Source organism: Protopterus annectens, chromosome 1.part2 (assembly GCF_019279795.1).
Source record: "Protopterus annectens isolate FY-2018-M chromosome 1.part2, PAN1.0, whole genome shotgun sequence".
Lineage (NCBI taxonomy): Eukaryota > Metazoa > Chordata > Ceratodontiformes > Protopteridae > Protopterus > Protopterus annectens.
In genome coordinates, this window is record NC_056727.1 from 127,611,595 (window position 1) to 127,628,777 (window position 17,183).

The 17,183-nt window shown below is 39.7% G+C and overlaps 1 protein-coding gene across 1 annotated transcript in view; it reads left to right on the forward strand.

The window, feature by feature from the left end:
* Nucleotides 1-17,183, forward strand: part of PNPT1 (polyribonucleotide nucleotidyltransferase 1) — a 1,644,852-nt gene that overhangs the window by 1,058,098 nt on the left and 569,571 nt on the right. The gene's annotated exons all lie outside the window — the stretch shown is intronic.

The window sequence follows — 17,183 nt, forward strand, 5'->3', positions numbered from 1 at the left end:
GTACTAAAATTTTAAAACTGTCCCGATTATTTCTAGATTTGTCCCTGATTGGTTGAGAGCAATGGATGTAAGTAATTCTTTGGGACCCCCTCCCCAAGAATAAAATATCTTTTTTTCTGAAACTATTGCAAAAATAAAAAGATTTGTTTCAGTAGGAGCAGACTGAAATTCTATTGTCTCAGTAAAAATGTTATGATTTATTAGAACTGGATTTTCCTCTGTCTGTAGATGTTCTACCTGTTTTACAAGCATTAGAGGATGTATTCTTAACAGCATGTGGTATGCCTGACAAATCGGCCTCTTGCCTCTAAATTCAGATAGATTATACAAAGTGCTTCAGAAACATGAACATTGTCTAATCCCAAATCTGATTATGTGATGATTTCTTTGACAAAAACTATCTGTGGACCAAACATTTTGTGAATACTACTCCTATTTCTTCTGATTAGGATGATAAACCCTTTGATAGATTTGGGAAGGAAGTTTATTATGTTTTAAGAATCATTCAAGAAGGATACAGATTGGGGTTGGAGTCCCTTCTGGAGTCCCTTCTGCTTTTTCAGGGTATTACTTTACACACTCCATATCAGACTTCTCTATTTCCCCTAGTAATCTAACAAATGCTGTCTCTGAGAATGATAGGGCCTGAGCCAAGATCACCCAGAGAAAGGATTTTATTCAAGAATCTTTCTGGCATAAAAGAAAGGAACTTGAAAACCACCTCTAAACCTTTTTTTTTTCTCCGTCCTTGTATACAAGTCCCAGAGTTCAAAATGCTGACCTTCCATTCTCTTTTACTGTGCCTACTTCCTTGATGTTTCCTGTTATCATTAGATTTAAAAGATGCTTAACATATATCGTTTTTTTTAAGGATTTCAGATGTATTCTAATAGTTTCTGTACTTGGATTGTATTTTCAGTTCTCTGTATTACTCTTTTTTTCTGTCTTTAGTGCCAAGGGTGCCTAGAAAGTGTCTGGCACATGCAATAGCTCACTGCAGATTGCAAGGCATTCACTTTTTTTTGTATCTAGACTATTTGCAGTCTTTCTCAAAATTTCTGGGCTCTCTAGTCTGGGTAATGGACCTCCTCCGAAATAGAAAAGATTTTCTAGCTAATGCCACTGTAAGAACCCGGACCCTCTATCCTCTGTCCTGTCATACTGTTCTCTCAAGACTCATCCTTCAGCCATATTGGCTTGTCTTCCCTTACCTCAATTCTACCCAGTCTCAAGTTGAGCATTTTTTAATGGGTTCTGCATTTCCATCCACCTAGAATACAGGGTCCTTGGATTCGACTCTGCTGTTGCTAAAGCTCGTGGCAACCAAAAACTCTTGAGCTTCTCCCTTACCCATATTGCACCAGTTCTAAGTTACCTCAGATCTCATTTGCCACTTTCAGGGAAAGACATGGTTGACCAGCCTCAAACTTTTTGAGATAAGTGTTTATTATTATCTTATAAAACCCACCAGTTCCTAATTTTTAAATGTAGTTCAAACATCTCTAATATTCCTTCGCCCTTGCCTTCCTCATATAATTTCTTTACCATTACAATAGTTAGCCTTTCTTTTTCTTCCTGTACGTTGTGTATTACTTAAATTACCATTGCTAGTAATTTTCTGTCTTTTTACACCTAGTGTAGTCTATTGCTACCTTGCTACCATAGCTGGTACTTTTCCTACTGTTTTTCAGTATTTCCTTAAAAAAAAAAAAGTGTGTTTTTCTTTTAAGTGCTTTCCTGTTCTTGCAGTACAATGTCAGAAAAAGGCGCCTCTGGATTGAAAAAGTGTGTTAAGTGTGAGCACAAGCTTCCTGTGTCCAATGCCCTCACTTTGTGTTTACTGCCTTGGGCCTTTACATTTGCAGGAAGATTGTTATGTTTATCATGGCTTTAACTCTAGTGCTTCAGCTGAAAGGAGAAACAAACTTGTTTTGAAAGGTTTGTTCCCTTCTGCTTCTGGAGAAGCAATATCTGGGGCTCAATCCCCAAAAAATTAAAGACTCAGAATCTTCTTCTCCGAGGCCATCCACATCATCTTCCCAGGTCTTGGAGCAATCTAGAAAAAGATCCAAGCCAGATCCAACCTCATCCTTTTGATCTGAAGAAAAAGACAAAAGTGATGCTGACTTCCTTGGATCTGATGGAAAAGTTACCAGATCGACTATGTCCAGCCCTACCACCTTAAGTCTCATTTATCTGCCAAGGATAAAATATTTAGTAAACTGAAACGAACTGGCAGTACCAACAGAACAACGCTAAAGGTTCCAAATGATTTATTGTAAAGCGCTTTTCGTTTGCTTGGTAAGCAAACTTCCTCAGACACATACAAAAAAATGTGAACAAGCACAGCTTTTATAAAATCCCACAATCAATCAATTAAAATTCATTAATCAGGCAATCAATCTAACAAGTTCTACTGAACTAGGGAACTTAATACCTGAAATCTACACATGCTTGTTTTGCATATAAGTTGCGCATACACGGGTCTATTAGTACGATGTTACGACATGTATGTAGCGCTGTTGTTGCCTTTATTTCTTCAAAATGTTTTACGAATTGAATTTTTAATTTCTAACATTTTTAAATACCTTTTTAAAACTTATTTAATATTTATCTATATCTTGTAATCCAAATGCCACGGGGACCTTGCTCCAGTAGAAGAAATTGCGTAAAACCAAACCAGTGTCCTGAACGCAATTTTATTCAAAATAAACAGCGTTTTCGCCACAGCCTCTGCCGTGGCTTCTTCAGAGAAGAAATTTTACAAAAGTGTAATGTGCATACTCTTTTTTATATTAACAACATAATACAGGAAATGATGTCAGCGTTACAACAGCAAACACGCGAGGACAGAAACACCCGTGTGTATTACTCCCTTAAGTAAACCATTCGGAATTAAGTTCCCTAGTTCAGTGGAACTTGTTAGATTGATTGCCTGATTAATGAATTTTAATTGATTGATTGTGGGATTTTATAAAAGCTGTGCTTGTTCACATTTTTTTGTGTGTGTCTGAGGAAATTTGTTTACCAAGCAAATGAAAAGCGCTTTACAATAAATCGTTTGGAACCTTTGGCGTTGTTCTGTTGGTACTGCCAGTTCGTTTCAGTTTACTAGTTTGTTTTTCTTTTTTTCGTTATGGCGTCTGGCAATTTAAGCGAACCGGGCAGTGACTTTCCGAATGCTACTCCAGAGGTACTGCGGAGTGAGGGGTTAGGTGTTCCTGCACTTACCCAACTGGATACCGATACCAACACGGGTTTATCGTTGGACTTGTTGCTCAGCAAAATGGACTGCTTGCTGAGCAGAATAGTGATTTTAGAGAGGCAACAACGGCTTAATCTTCAGCAAGGCGGCATTGATTTACCACTTCCTGTCTGCGGAGGAGATTTGACGGAACCGAATGTTCCTGCCGCGAATAAAGACTATAAAGTTTCAGGATGCGCTTCTGTAGTGGTTACCAAACCACCGGTAGGCATGTCTAACACTGCTGTAGAACTAAATGTTACGGATGACAATATGGATGTATCCACGAGTATCGCTCCTGTATTCAGGGGTCCCGGCGGAGTTAATAACGAGAGGCAGAGGAGAATTCCAGCTTCGCAAACCGATGTTCCAGCCAGATTGAATAGTTCTGAAGTTTTAGACAACCCTACTACTATACGCCCAACACAACAAGACCAGCCAGCTACCGAGAACCGGGCCAGTACTCAACCACGTAACGGGTGAACCTGAAAGATCTTATGTCACCAATAGATACGTAAATGCAGCAGGACCAGTTGCAAATGTTTTAGCTCCGGTGAGTACTAACCAAAGTGCTACCTATCCTTTATTGCTTAACTGGGTGGCTGAAAATAATAATAATAATAAAAATAATAATAATAATGACAGTGACATAGTTAATAATGTGAGACTCTTGGACAACGTTTTGGTTAAAATTAAAAAAACCCAACTAGAAATAGCTTATTTCAAAGAGTGCTTGGAACGGAGAATTATTCCTAAAGGACTAAGACATTATCAATACCCCACAGGACTAGTGACTGGATCTATTTTTCATCAAGAACTGATCTTGCTGTTTGATCAACATGGGTTCGAATTACTCGAACTCATGATTAAACATTACTCTTGTCAAGTAGATGAACTTAACATTGACGCAGAAGTGTTGGACAATGCACTCAAATCGGACTTGAGCTTTGATAGATACAAATACGATTATGCAAGAATGTTTAGCAGTATTGATGAATATTTAGATAAGCTTAAAACAATTAAGTTAAAAAAATTAAATAGGGATAAAAAAGCATATAATGAGGGTACAGCTTACCCTAGTCCACCTATGGGTCAAGTTTGGAGACCTAATGTTAAATCATTTAACAACAACACTAATGTCTTAGAGCCTTATGTGGTCAGCGATGACACACTAATTGAAACAGATCAGATGAGTGCTGAACAGGGAGCCATAGGATCAGTTAGTTTGAATACTCAACCTGTTGAACTCCGTAGGAGTGAGAGAATTCAAAATAGGAATAATTTACCGAGTGGGCACAATAATAACCAAGGGAATAGTAATTTTTTAGGAGCAAGACCCAAACAACAGAGACAATGGACGAACCGATCGTGTCGTCCCAACCAGAGGAAGAACAATTAAACTGTGTAGCTATGTCTCTTCCACTTGATGTAAAAGTCAATATGCATGCTAGCTTCAATGGTCCTTCTTCCATTTTGGCATCACCAGACTCCACACATATTGTAGATAATATAGGAACTTCCACTTTACAATCATGACAAGGTCCCATTGTGAGCACTAACGAATTAGGTGATTTTAAAGTATTTAATTTTTCTGATGTGGATATCACACCTGATTTAGTAGATTTGTTTTCTAAGGGATATACATATGTCCCGAAGCAACAACCTGATTTTGTGAAATCCATTATAAATGTTAAAATCTTTACAAGGAAGCTCAACTTTCAATTGATGATGGGAGGTAATGCTTATACTGAAGCACCTAACACATTACATGTTGCTAGCACTTTTAATCCACATCTACATCCACTACTAGCAACTTTCGAACAAATTTGTGAGGTTGATATTAGGAGGAATAAATTTCTCAACAAACATGGCTTAGATTCAATTAATAATTTTGAATTGGAAAGCTTACATAATCTCTCTTGTAGCAATTTGAGACTTTGTAAGCCGGACAAGAGTGGGGGTATAGTCATTTTCAACAACGACGACTACTTTGACCGTATGACATCTCTATTGGACTCAGAATCTTACTCTGTTAGCTTGAGGTCGGAAACAAATAGGGCCTATAAAATCATTCGAGACAACATAGAAGAAATGTATGTGGAAGGTAGGATTAACCAGGACATGTACATTTACATGTCAACTTTGTATCCTAGGTATCCATATTTGTTTGGAATACCTAAAATCCATAAGGACATCAATAATCCCCCTATGCGTCCTTTAGTAGATGGACGCGGTTCACCTACGTATGCCTGTGCCAAAGTGGTTGATAAAATCTTACAGAAATATATCCTCCAAGAAGCACAAATTTGTAAGTATTCGTGGTCATTTCTGTCGAAAATTAATAATTTGAGTTTCCAAGAGCAACATAACTTTGTCACAGTAGACGTGAAAGGTTTATATACTAGCATCCCTCATGACATAGCCATAAACTGGGTGTGTGATAGATTGAAGGCAAGGGAAGCTAGTAACAGTGACATTTCCTTGGTTAGTGAGTTATTGGACTTGACACTTTCTAATAACTTTTTTATGTTTGGTGATAATTTTTACCTGCAAGTCATTGGTGTTGCTATGGGTTCACCATGCAGGGCAAGTGTGGCGAATTTGGTTATGGCTCAATGGGAGCACGAATTCGTCTTTAACCACACGTTGTCAAAAGAAAATATAGTGTTTTACACACGCTATTTGGATGATATTTTCATCCTCTTAAATGGTGATAAGATGAAAGCAGACAATCTTCTAATATACTTCAATAGTACTACTGATTTTTTGTCTTTTACCTCTTCCTTCAGTACTAACAAAATAGCATACTTAGATATTATGTTACAGAAGGATCAAGCGAGTGAGTGCAGGATACACTGCAAGAATCTATAGGAAACCAACTTTTTCAGATATGTTCCTACACTTTACTAGCTGCCACCCCTATACCCAGAAACGTGCTGTAGTAAAGGGTCAATTGGTGAGGGCAGCGAGAATAGTAAGTGATGAACTAGATTTTGAACAGGAATGTCTAACTTTGAAAAAGATGTTCCTGAGTCGTGGGTACCCAATAAGACTTATTGAAGAACTTATTTTTGAGGTTTCTAACAAACGTCTGAATAAGTTTTATGTCCCTCTTTTGCAAAGTAGAAATGTAAGCGTACAGGGCGAACTTTCCCCCATTTCAGTTGGTGATCAAGTGGAGACTGGGCAGGTCAATTCTAACTTAAATCTGAACATTCCCAGGTTTATTACAACTTTTTCCTTAGACAGCAGTAATGTCTGGGCTATCATTAAGAAAAAGTGGGATTTGTTTCGGTCAGACACGATTGTGTTTTCCAAATTGGGCACCACCCCTCAGGTTACCTATAGAAAGGCTAAGAACTTGAAGATGTGGTTTGAACAGAAACCAGCTTTAACGAGATGTCCAGGCATGTTTAAATGCCAATCCTGTAATTATTGTGAATACATTATTGAGTCTAATAGATTTTTTATTCATAACCATGAATTTAGGTTGAAATATAGGATGAATTGTAATTCATGCATGTTGGTTTATCTTGCCCAATGTCAGGCGTGTACGGCCTTTTATATAGGCAAAATGGAGCGCAAGCTCCGTGAACGTATCTACGAACATGTGTACGCCATCAAGAAACTTAAGGAGGTGAATGCTTTGGCTAAGCATGTTATGGAATACCCAACACATCACTTTAAATTTATGGCCATAGATCAGGTTAATCAGGACATGAGAGGTGGTCCTATTCAATATAGATTGTTGGAGAATGAACTACATTGGCAGATTAGTCTAGATGCCTGTCATGCCCCTGGACTGAATGAATCTTGTTCGATTTCAGGCATTTTAAAGCTATTGAGCTTAAAACGTTAAATTAATGCTCCATCTCTGTAAGCATATGTTGTCTTAGGTATTTTCATTATTTGTATTAACTTACTTATTATTCTTATTAACTTATTAATTTATATATTTTTTATTTAAATATATACATATGTACATGTTTTTAGTTAACCGCATTGTTAGTATTTGTGGGTTTGTTTAACAATGCATAGGCAACAACAACTAGAACTGGAAAAAATAAATCAGCACAACACAGAAACGGCAAACCAGGATCCAAAAAAAGCCACGTTTATTCTCTTAACACTCTAAGTGTTAAGAGAATAAACGTGGCTTTTTTGGATCCTGGTTTGCTGTTTCTGTGTTGTGCTGCTTTGTTTAACAATGCAACCTATTTGCTGCTAAGTAATTGTGGTCCTTTGTTAGGACTTATTGTTTTAGTAGTTAATTTAGTATTATTTTTGGTGGGCTTGTTTTGCATATAAGTTGCGCATACACGGGTCTATTAGTACGATGTTACGACATGTATGTAGCGCTGTTGTTGCCTTTATTTCTTCAAAATGTTTTAGGAATTGAATTTTTAATTTCTAACATTTTTAAATACCTTTTTAAAACTTATTTAATATTTATCTATATCAACTGTTTATGTACTGTTTAAGCAGGTATAGAATGTGTAGATTTCGGGTATTAAGTTCCCTAGTTCAGTGGAACTTGTTAGATTGATTGCCTGATTAATGAATTTTAATTGATTGATTGTGGGATTTTATAAAAGCTGTGCTTGTTCACATTTTTTTGTGTTTGTCTGAGGAAGTTTGCTTACCAAGCAAACGAAAAGCGCTTTACAATAAATCGTTTGGAACATTTGGCGTTGTTCTGTTGGTACTGCCAGTTCGTTTCAGTTTACTAGTTTGTTTTTCTTTTTTTGGTTAAGGATAAAATATTTGCCATCTGTGGATCCAGTGCCCTCACTGTTTTTGGAACATCACTAACCCAGTTCCCCATCTCTTGTTTCAACTCATTTTTCCAGAAATTTGATGAAGGCAGGTGTAGAGAGAGTGGTATGGAAGACCCTCTCAAAGCAGAGTCAGATGGGTGTTTTACTGACTCCTACCCCTTTGGGTCAGGAGGTCCATTCTTTGCCCACACCCCCACTACCAGTTCCTCCTCTCATTCCTTCATGTGTCTGAGTCCCTACATTCGAACCGTCTGGCTTGGATCTGAAGATAACCAAAGCTTACACTGAGTGCTCTGGTTCAGTCAGATCCAGAGAGCTCTCAGAGCTGAAGCCTTCCCTGTTGTATCTGAGGTGCTGGAGTCAACTCCAAAGTTGTCGAGGCCATCTCTGTGCCTCAGAGCCTTGGCACCAGATAGCTCTGCTTCCACCTCGGCGATATTGGTTTCAGAACAGGGGAAGACAGAGGTCCAAATGCTTGTCTTTTCAAATCTGACATCTTCTCTTTCTCGGGGGGGGGGGGGGTCTGCCTTCGAGGCTGTAAAGAGGGTTTTGTCTGCCTTGGCAGAACAGATGGATCCAACCCCCTTGGATCTTCACCCTTCTACTTTGATGTCTGTGCAGTCGGAGCCTCATCATGCTTTACCACAGGGGCAGCCAGTCAAAGACTCCCCCAGGCTTCCCAACAGGGCATCTCAGTTTCTTCCAATACCTCCCCAGAGCATCCCACTGAGAAGGTCCCTAGGAAGAAGACGTGTAAGAGGAAGCACTTGGGACTCCCCATGGGAGTCAGTCACAGAAGATGTGGACTTTGATGAAGGTGAAGGGTCCCCACGGTCACCTCCTGAAGATTTCTCATTTGGAGACATCCTTGAAATCCTAAAGCAGAGAGGTGGCTGGACGCCCACCAACCCTTTGTCTGAGGAGTCTGTATTCTTGGCAGCTTTCAGTATTGGCCCGTCTGCTCCTGGGTTACTCCGCCTGCCGACAAGCTTATTGAGGTAGTCTCTCGAGGGATGTGGAAGGAACCTGACACAATTGAACCCATATATTGGAGACCAGCCAAGATAATGGCACCACCTTTGGATAAGCAATTTTGGAGTAAAAGGGTGTTCATTGATGCCTTGGTCATGGTGGCAGCCACAAAAAAGGAACTTGCTGAGGAGAGTTCCACTGTTCATCCCCCTAACAGGGACTCTAGGGTGATTGGTTTGGGAAGCGTGTCTATGCTTCAGAAACCTGCACCGTGAAGTCTGAATTATTTTCTCATATTTTACAAAACTACAGAGGGATTTGATTAAGGAACTGTCAAATACCCTCTCGGGATCTGTTTCTGCAGAGGTCCAATTGTCCGGGACTTCTCAGTTTGCTAACCTGCAATCTATTTCTAATTCTTCCATGAGGCTCATTTCGCATGTAGCCAAAGGAGCCTCAAGGGCAGCAGGTTCAGACATTTCCATCAGGAGGCATGCCTGGATGCGTTTGTGATTTTGCAGAGCCTTTCAAGTCTTCTTTTATCAATGCTCCTTTTGACAACACTTCTTTGTTTGGACACATTGTCCAGATGTGAGAAGGGTGTAAAGACCCTGTCTGCCATGGGTGTACATTTTTCGAACCTTCAAAGATCTTTTACTAGGAACCTACACAGTGGTCAAAAGATGTGGTTCAAGAAATCCCAGGGTCCTTTCCAGGACACTTGTGGAGGAAATTTCCCCCTGGTGCAAAGGAGAGAGCTCCAATGGTTGACAATGCCCCTGCAGTAGAGGTGGTCCACAAAACCAGGGGGCCAGAGATTCTCTCTTTGATAGACCTTACCAGCACTCCTAAAAAGAGGCCCAGTTTATCCACCTCTGGAGGCATTCAGGGGTTGATTATCCTTGCACCAGAGAGCCTGGCTAGACATAAAAGATACTTGGGTACAGATGATTATTTCCAGAGGTTATAATAATACCTTTTCCCTTCCACCTCCAATCTCAAGAAAAATCCCTGGTGTTCCACCCAGTCAGAGGGAACAAGCAACAATTCAAATACTAAAGTTGCTAGAAAAGAGTCATCCAAGAGGTCCCACCAGACCGGATAGAATCTGGAACTTACTCAAGGTTCTTTTTAGTGCTAAAGTAACCAGAGGACTGGAGACCAATTTTGAATCTCCGCAACTTAAACAAGTCAGTTGGACACACCAAGTTTTGGATGGTCACAGTTCAGTCCATTCTCAGTTTTCTGGGCAAGTACAACTGGACGTGCTGGATAGACCTTCAGGATGCATGCTATCACAAAGATGAACAGACAGTCCACAAGGTACTTATGCTTCCATATGGGAGCCAGTCATTACCAATTCAGACTTTTGCCCTTTGGTCTCACCACAGCTGCGAGGGTGGTCACCATATGTATGGCAGTAGTAGCAGCTCACTTGAGACTGCAAGGATTCCGGCTGTTTACATATTTAGATGAGTGGCTCATTACCACCCAGACCAGGCATCAATTAATAAGGCCAAGAGATCAGGTTCTCCAGATGTGTTCTCATGTGGGGATAACCATAAACTACAAAAATTCTCACCTGGAACCAACTCAGAATTTGGAATTCATAGGAACACTGTTCAACACAAAGTCAACAATACCTTCACTGCCTCTCTCAGGAGTTCAAACTGTAAGATCACAGGTCAGAAAAATAATTTGAAGTACCAAGATTTCAGCCCACTTTGTCCTTCAAGCTCTAGGATCAGTGTCAGCAACAGTGACACTAGTACCTTTAGCCAGATTTTACATGAGAATTCTACAGTGGATGTTAGTAACACAATGGTCAATACTTTACCAACCCATGTCAACTCTGATTTGAATCACTCACATGTGCAAGATTGATCTCAGGTGTAGATTGTCAGATCAGGTTCTACAAGGCCATCCGTTCGCTGCCTCTTAGCCCAAGGCCATAGTGACTCCGGACGCTTCCCAATTGAGAGGAGACACTTCCTGAGAAAAACAGTCCAAGGCACTCTGTCCCCGAAGAGGCCAATTTGCATATCAGTGTCCTAGAGATGAGAGCAGTGCTTTTTAGTGTTACAGGGCCTTCAAGATGATCTCCCTTTGGGGACTGTTGCAATTCAGACAGACAATACGTTAGTAGTTTGGTACATCAACAAACAAGGAGGGACCAGATCTTACCCCTTGCAGCGAGAAGCACTCAGAGTATGGCAATGGGTGATCTCACCCAACCGCTTTCTTATAGCAAAGAAATTTCCAGGGAAGTCCATTGTGATAGCAGACAAGCAGAGCAGGTGCATTATTATACCTCACGAGTAGTCTGTCAGCAAGAGTGTGACGGAAATGATTTTTCATCAATTGGGCCAGCCTTGCTGTGAACTTTTTGCTTCTCCCATGAACAGCAAATGCAGTAGCTACTTTGCCCTAATTCCCCCACAGGGGGATCACTGAGGGATGCCCTACTTCACAATTGGCCCTGCAGTCTACTTAATGCCTATCCACCAATCCCACTAATTCCAAAGTTCCTACAGAAAGCTACCATATTGAGGAGCAATGTCATCCTTATTGCACCTTACTGGCTTCAACAGATATGGTTCTGTTTCCTTTGGCCTCACGTACTTCATCAACCTTGGGTTCTGGATCCAACTCCAGACCTCCTGTCTCACCTGACAGACATGAGCTATCCAGGCATATCAAACCTTAGGCTGATGGCCTGGCTTCTCCAATTCCATTAATAGCCAGACAACTTATGCTGTCTTCCACTGTCCGACATATACTTTTATCTTCACATAAACCTTCAACACGTAAACTCTGTTCTAGTAAATGGAAAAGATTTGTGTATTGGGCCCATCAAAATCATGTTGAACCTTTTTCAGCAATTGATACATATGATCCTTGAATTTGTGGCCCTCAGCCGTTAAAGTTCAGTTAGCAGTGATATCAAACTTTCACATTGGATTTGAGGGTTCATCATTAGCCACTCTTAAGTTGTGCAGAGTGTTCATGCGAGGCACTTTACTTTTAAGGCCTCCTTTTAAGGGCCCTACTTCCCCATGGGACCTAAGTCTGGTACTGCAGGCACATGTCCATTTCTCTTTTGAACCAGTAGCTAAATGTGACCTTCAATATCTTACTTGGAAAACATTAATTTGCCAGTATTTTTCCCTGGTTTAGCTAGCAAAGGCAAATACATGTTATATTTATTGGATGTTCACAGACAATTATGTTTTTACTTGCATAGAAAACAGACATAAAAACAGACCAGTTGTTTGTCTCTTTTGCAGAATTGAAATTGGGTAATCCAGTTGCCAAACTAACTTTAGCCAGATGGTTAACTGATTGTATCTCATTTATATATAAAAAATTGGATATTATCTTACCACAACTGGTTCGAGCTCATTCAGCTACATCCATGGCAACGTTTTCAGTTTTCCAATCCAGAACTTCCATGGACGACATATGTGCAGCAGCTACTCCCCATACCCTTGCTACTCATCACAAATTGGATCTGATCTCCAGAGGTAGAGAGAGCATCATTTGGTTCAGCAGTGCTCAGGAATATCCGTCCTTAGAGCCCACCTGGGATTTTAGGGAGCTGTGGACTCTCTCCCATTAGTTGAGGAGAGAATGAAAATTGACATCAGATAAAGAAGTTATGTACTTACCATAATGTTCTGTCTGTGTTGTCTATGTTCATTCTACCTCAACCCCCATCACTTCTATTTGTAAACTTCTGGAAGAATGAGATTTTTAAGGGGCATCACTGTCCTTTATATTGCTCTCTAGAATATTTTTTTTGTGTATTGAGTGCATCCATGTTTATACCTCCTTTGTCTATGCATAGTAAATATTTCCTTTCTGGTAAGTACCAGCAAACAAGATCTTGGGTAACTTAGGGTTATTGCATTATGGATAAGGGAGAAACTCAAGAGTTTTTGGTTGCCACGAGCTTTAGCAACGGCCGAGTCAGATCCAAGAATTCGATCCGAGCCCATCACTTGAGAAAGAATGAAAATGGACAACACAGACGGAATGTTATGGTAAGAAAATAACTTGTTTATCTGTGTTGCTCATTTTCATTCTTCCTCACCTTCCTTCCCATCCATCCCCCAGTCCTTATTTTTTCTTCTGGAAGAACCTTTTGGACTGTGTTTGGAACCTGCTTTTGCAGGTTGGAGCCCTGTCTTTATTAGTATATGTTCTTCCTCTCTTGGATCAGGGGAAGGTTATGCAGCAAACTCAATCTGAGGCAGTGGGAATGGAATAGAGCATTATGGGTGGAGGAAACTGCTGTTAACAGGTTTGTGTCCCATCTTTATTTCTATGTATTCTTTCTCTCTTGGATCAGGGGGACATTAGGCAGCAAACTCCATCTGAAGCAATGGGGATGGAATAGAGCATTGTGGGTAGAGAGAGGGGCTCGAGAGCTGGATCCGAAGTCTAGTATTTGTGGCCTTGTTGGGTCTGAGGATCACATCAGAAACCCATTAGTGAAGAAGAATGAAAATGGACAGCACAAATGCCTAGTTATGGCAAGTACATAACTTAAGTAATGCTCTGCTGTAAGAAAAGTGCTCACAAAGTTATTCTGTATGTAGCATTCAAATCCAGAGCAAGATTTAGCAGGAATGTCATGCAATGAACTATTTCTTCAAAGCCCACACTTCTGTTTTCAGTAAGTCACTTATTTTACGTTCTCTAAGATTGAATGACAGCTGAGTGAGATTATGTCAAAGAAGGAGATTGTTAATGTAGGTATGTTTCATCAAGAACATTTTACTTGCATGGTCAGTGATCTTCCTTCTATGCACAAAAAAAGCTAGAGCTGTAGTATTAACTGTAATCTTTCTTAAGTTTCATTCAGAAACATGTCTTAAGTTGGGAGCTGTTTTTCCCTTCCATTTCTGCTTCTTGGTTCCTGCTCATCAGAGAAACTGGGTGTAGTTTAATTCTCTGAATCTATCTATTTATTTAATTTCAGTTTGAGCCCTTATTAATGGTACAGTGATTGGGTCCCTTTTGTCCTCATTCGGTATTTTTACTGTGGAAGCTCACACATTTGAAGCCTCTTTCATTCTCTGCTATTTTATGCCATGATGCCACATCTACTACTCGCACAGTTAAAATCTGAAGCTTGGATGCACATCATTGCAAAAATTCCCACTTTGAGTGCCTAAAAGCACATCGTAGTGTCCATTTGGCTAGAATGTCATGAGCCAAGACGCACACCAATATTGTACTTCCTGCCCAGGAGAGTTTTATGACGCAAAATTTTGTCATACGTGCATGTGATTCATAAGAAGGTCAAGGCTACTGTAGATGTACGTGTGTGTGTGTGTGTGTGTGTGTGTGTGTGTGTGTGTGTGTGTGTGTGTGTGTGTGTACCCTTACAAAGCTATCTAAGGGCTTGCACAAGTGTATAAATACTGAACACGTGCAAGCCTGACTGCCATATTGTAGTAAGCTGTTGAGATGTTAGTATGCATGTCTGTAAGGTCTGTCTGTTAATCAGTTTTTTTATATTTTATGATGCTGCTATCCATCCTGTTGTGTTTCTGTGCAATAAAATATCTAAACAAACTACCCCGCCTGTTTGTCATCTATGTTAGAGATGGGCGAGTGACAGTGTCAGAAGAGGCATGGCTAAAGCGACTTGTTGTCAGAAAGAGTTCCAGTTTCTCCAGTTTGAGTCAGAGAGGCATCCTGTTGGTATTGAAGGAATGTACAGTAGTGGATCATCCCTACTGCACGTATAATTTGCAAAACGGGTCAGAAACGAATGTTAGATATTAAAACTTGCTCAAATAATTGCTTATTCGCAAAATATGAAACAAAACATACAGAATGCTCTAAACAATATTTAAATAAACCAAAATGTCTGATATTGATAAAATATACAAATTACTATAGAAAATGTTTGAGATAAAGTCTGAATTGCATAAAATGAATAAAGTAAGAGAAAATGACTGCATTATTGCTAAGCACTTATTTTTCATATTAATTAAAGATATCTGAGTTATCAGAAGTGTATGAAGTGTTCGCGTGTTTGTGCAGTATTACAGTAAAGTTATTTTGCAAGATACAGCCATTTCAGAGCATATTTTGCAAATTACAGTATTTTGAAGAGTTATTGTGCATTTGAATGTTATTACAAGCTCTCACAGCACAGCTTGTTTGTACAAAATTACAAGGGCCATATTTTCAGTGGGTATATATTACAACGTCGAACTCACAGGAGTTCGAACGTTGTAATATCGAATCCAAATGTTCGAAATGCGAAAATAGCAAAGCCACGGAACACCAATTTTTTTTTTCCCAGGGAAAAAAAAATCAATGGGCCGTTTTCACGGCTTTGCTATTTCCTCCACTGTGGTGTGATCTCTGAGTTTGTATATTTAAGTGGGGGGGGGGGGGCGAAGTCACCCACATTAGTTTTAAAGTGTACGTGTTTTTTTTTTTTTTTTTTTTGTATGGGAACAATGATTTTTTTCCCCTGGGGAAAAAATCGCTGTTCTGTGTTTTCGTACTTTTTGGGTTTCGAACTTAGTACAATATTACATCATTCGAACTCCTGTGAGTTCGACGATGTAAGATAGACCCATTTTCAGTGTGACTTTGTGCATACTTTGTTGGCATAGCAGATGGATTTCGAAAACCCATTGCACTTGTGTTTGACAATATTGGAGAGAACTGGAGATTGTTTAAGCAAGAGTATGACATTTTCATACAGGCTGCATTTTCTGATAAAGATGACCATACAAAGGCAGATATTCTACTTAATTTAGCAGGGTCAGAAGCCACTGAAAGGGAGCGTTCATTTGTATATGTCCCTGCTAGCTTTGCAGGACAGGGGGAGAACCATCATATTGTTGTACCGGCTGAGTCAAGGGAGGACCCTAGTGCTTAAAACGTAAATTTAGAAAAATGTGTAACCCCCAGAAAAACGTTACAATGAAAAAGCATTTATTTTATACAAGGGATCAAAAGCCTGGTGAAACATTTGCCGCATATACAACTGATTTGAAAAATAAGGCTAAAACGTGCAGATCTGGTGATTTAAAAGATGAGTTGATAAGAGACAGACTTGTGTATGGTATAAGAATGATGCTGTGAGAAAGATTTTGCTTCATGACAGTGATTTAACTTTGAATAAGGCCATTGAGATTTATCAGATACACAAGCTCACAGAAAAGCACACAGATATGCTTACAAATGAGAGATGCATGTTTCCAGCCCAAGCACATGGCAGCAACTGTAGCCCCTGCAGCACTCACTTGTAAACCCCAGAGCTTTCCAGCAAGTTCCAGAGTTCACACAGTTTCATTGAAGCATAAGAGTGCGTCAGCAAATTCAAAGCATGGGCCCCAACCTACTTTCATTATCAACTGTCGTAATTGTGGTGGAAATCATGAATCTAAAGAGGAAAAATGTTTATCTTGTGGTCAGCAATGCCACAAATGCAATAATGGAATCATTTCAAGAGTTTTTTTTTAATCAAAAGGTACACGTTCTTTTATTAAAAGGAAACATTTCAAGAGTTGATCAATTAGAAAGTTGTGACTCTCCGTCACATACTTTTTATCTTGATAGTGTGTCAAGTGCTTAATGAAATAGACAATGCAGTAGATTTATGAGCAAAGAATGAAGTATTTTGTACTGTTCAGATACATGGAAAACCCACAGAGCTCAAAGCTGACACAGGTTCCAAGTGTTATGTTATGTCAGCAGAAACATTTGCTAGAGTGTGTAATGGTGAAAGTCTTGATTTGGCAAAGTGTGTGAAGCTTGTTGCTTATGGTGGTGAAGGAATTCAGACCGAAGGCTCAGTAGTGCTTTCATATTACTCCGCTCGGGGAAGTTACGACTTATTTTATGTGGTCAAGAGGCACGTCCAGTTATTATTAGGGCTCAGAGACAGTTTGAAAATGGGACAGCTTTCATTTAATAAGGAAATCTATCATGTTTCTTGAAAGACCACTACTGTAATTTCACCCAACATATTTTTTCTACCTATGCTGATCTTTTTGAAGACAAACTAGGCAAACTTCCAGTTTTGTACTCCATGAAGTTAGACCCAGATGTCAGTCCAGTTATCAGGCCAGCCCGGAAAGCTCCAATAGCTATACAGGACAGAGTCAAAGCTGAGTAGATAAAATGGTGCAACAAGGTGTGATTTGTCCAGTAGA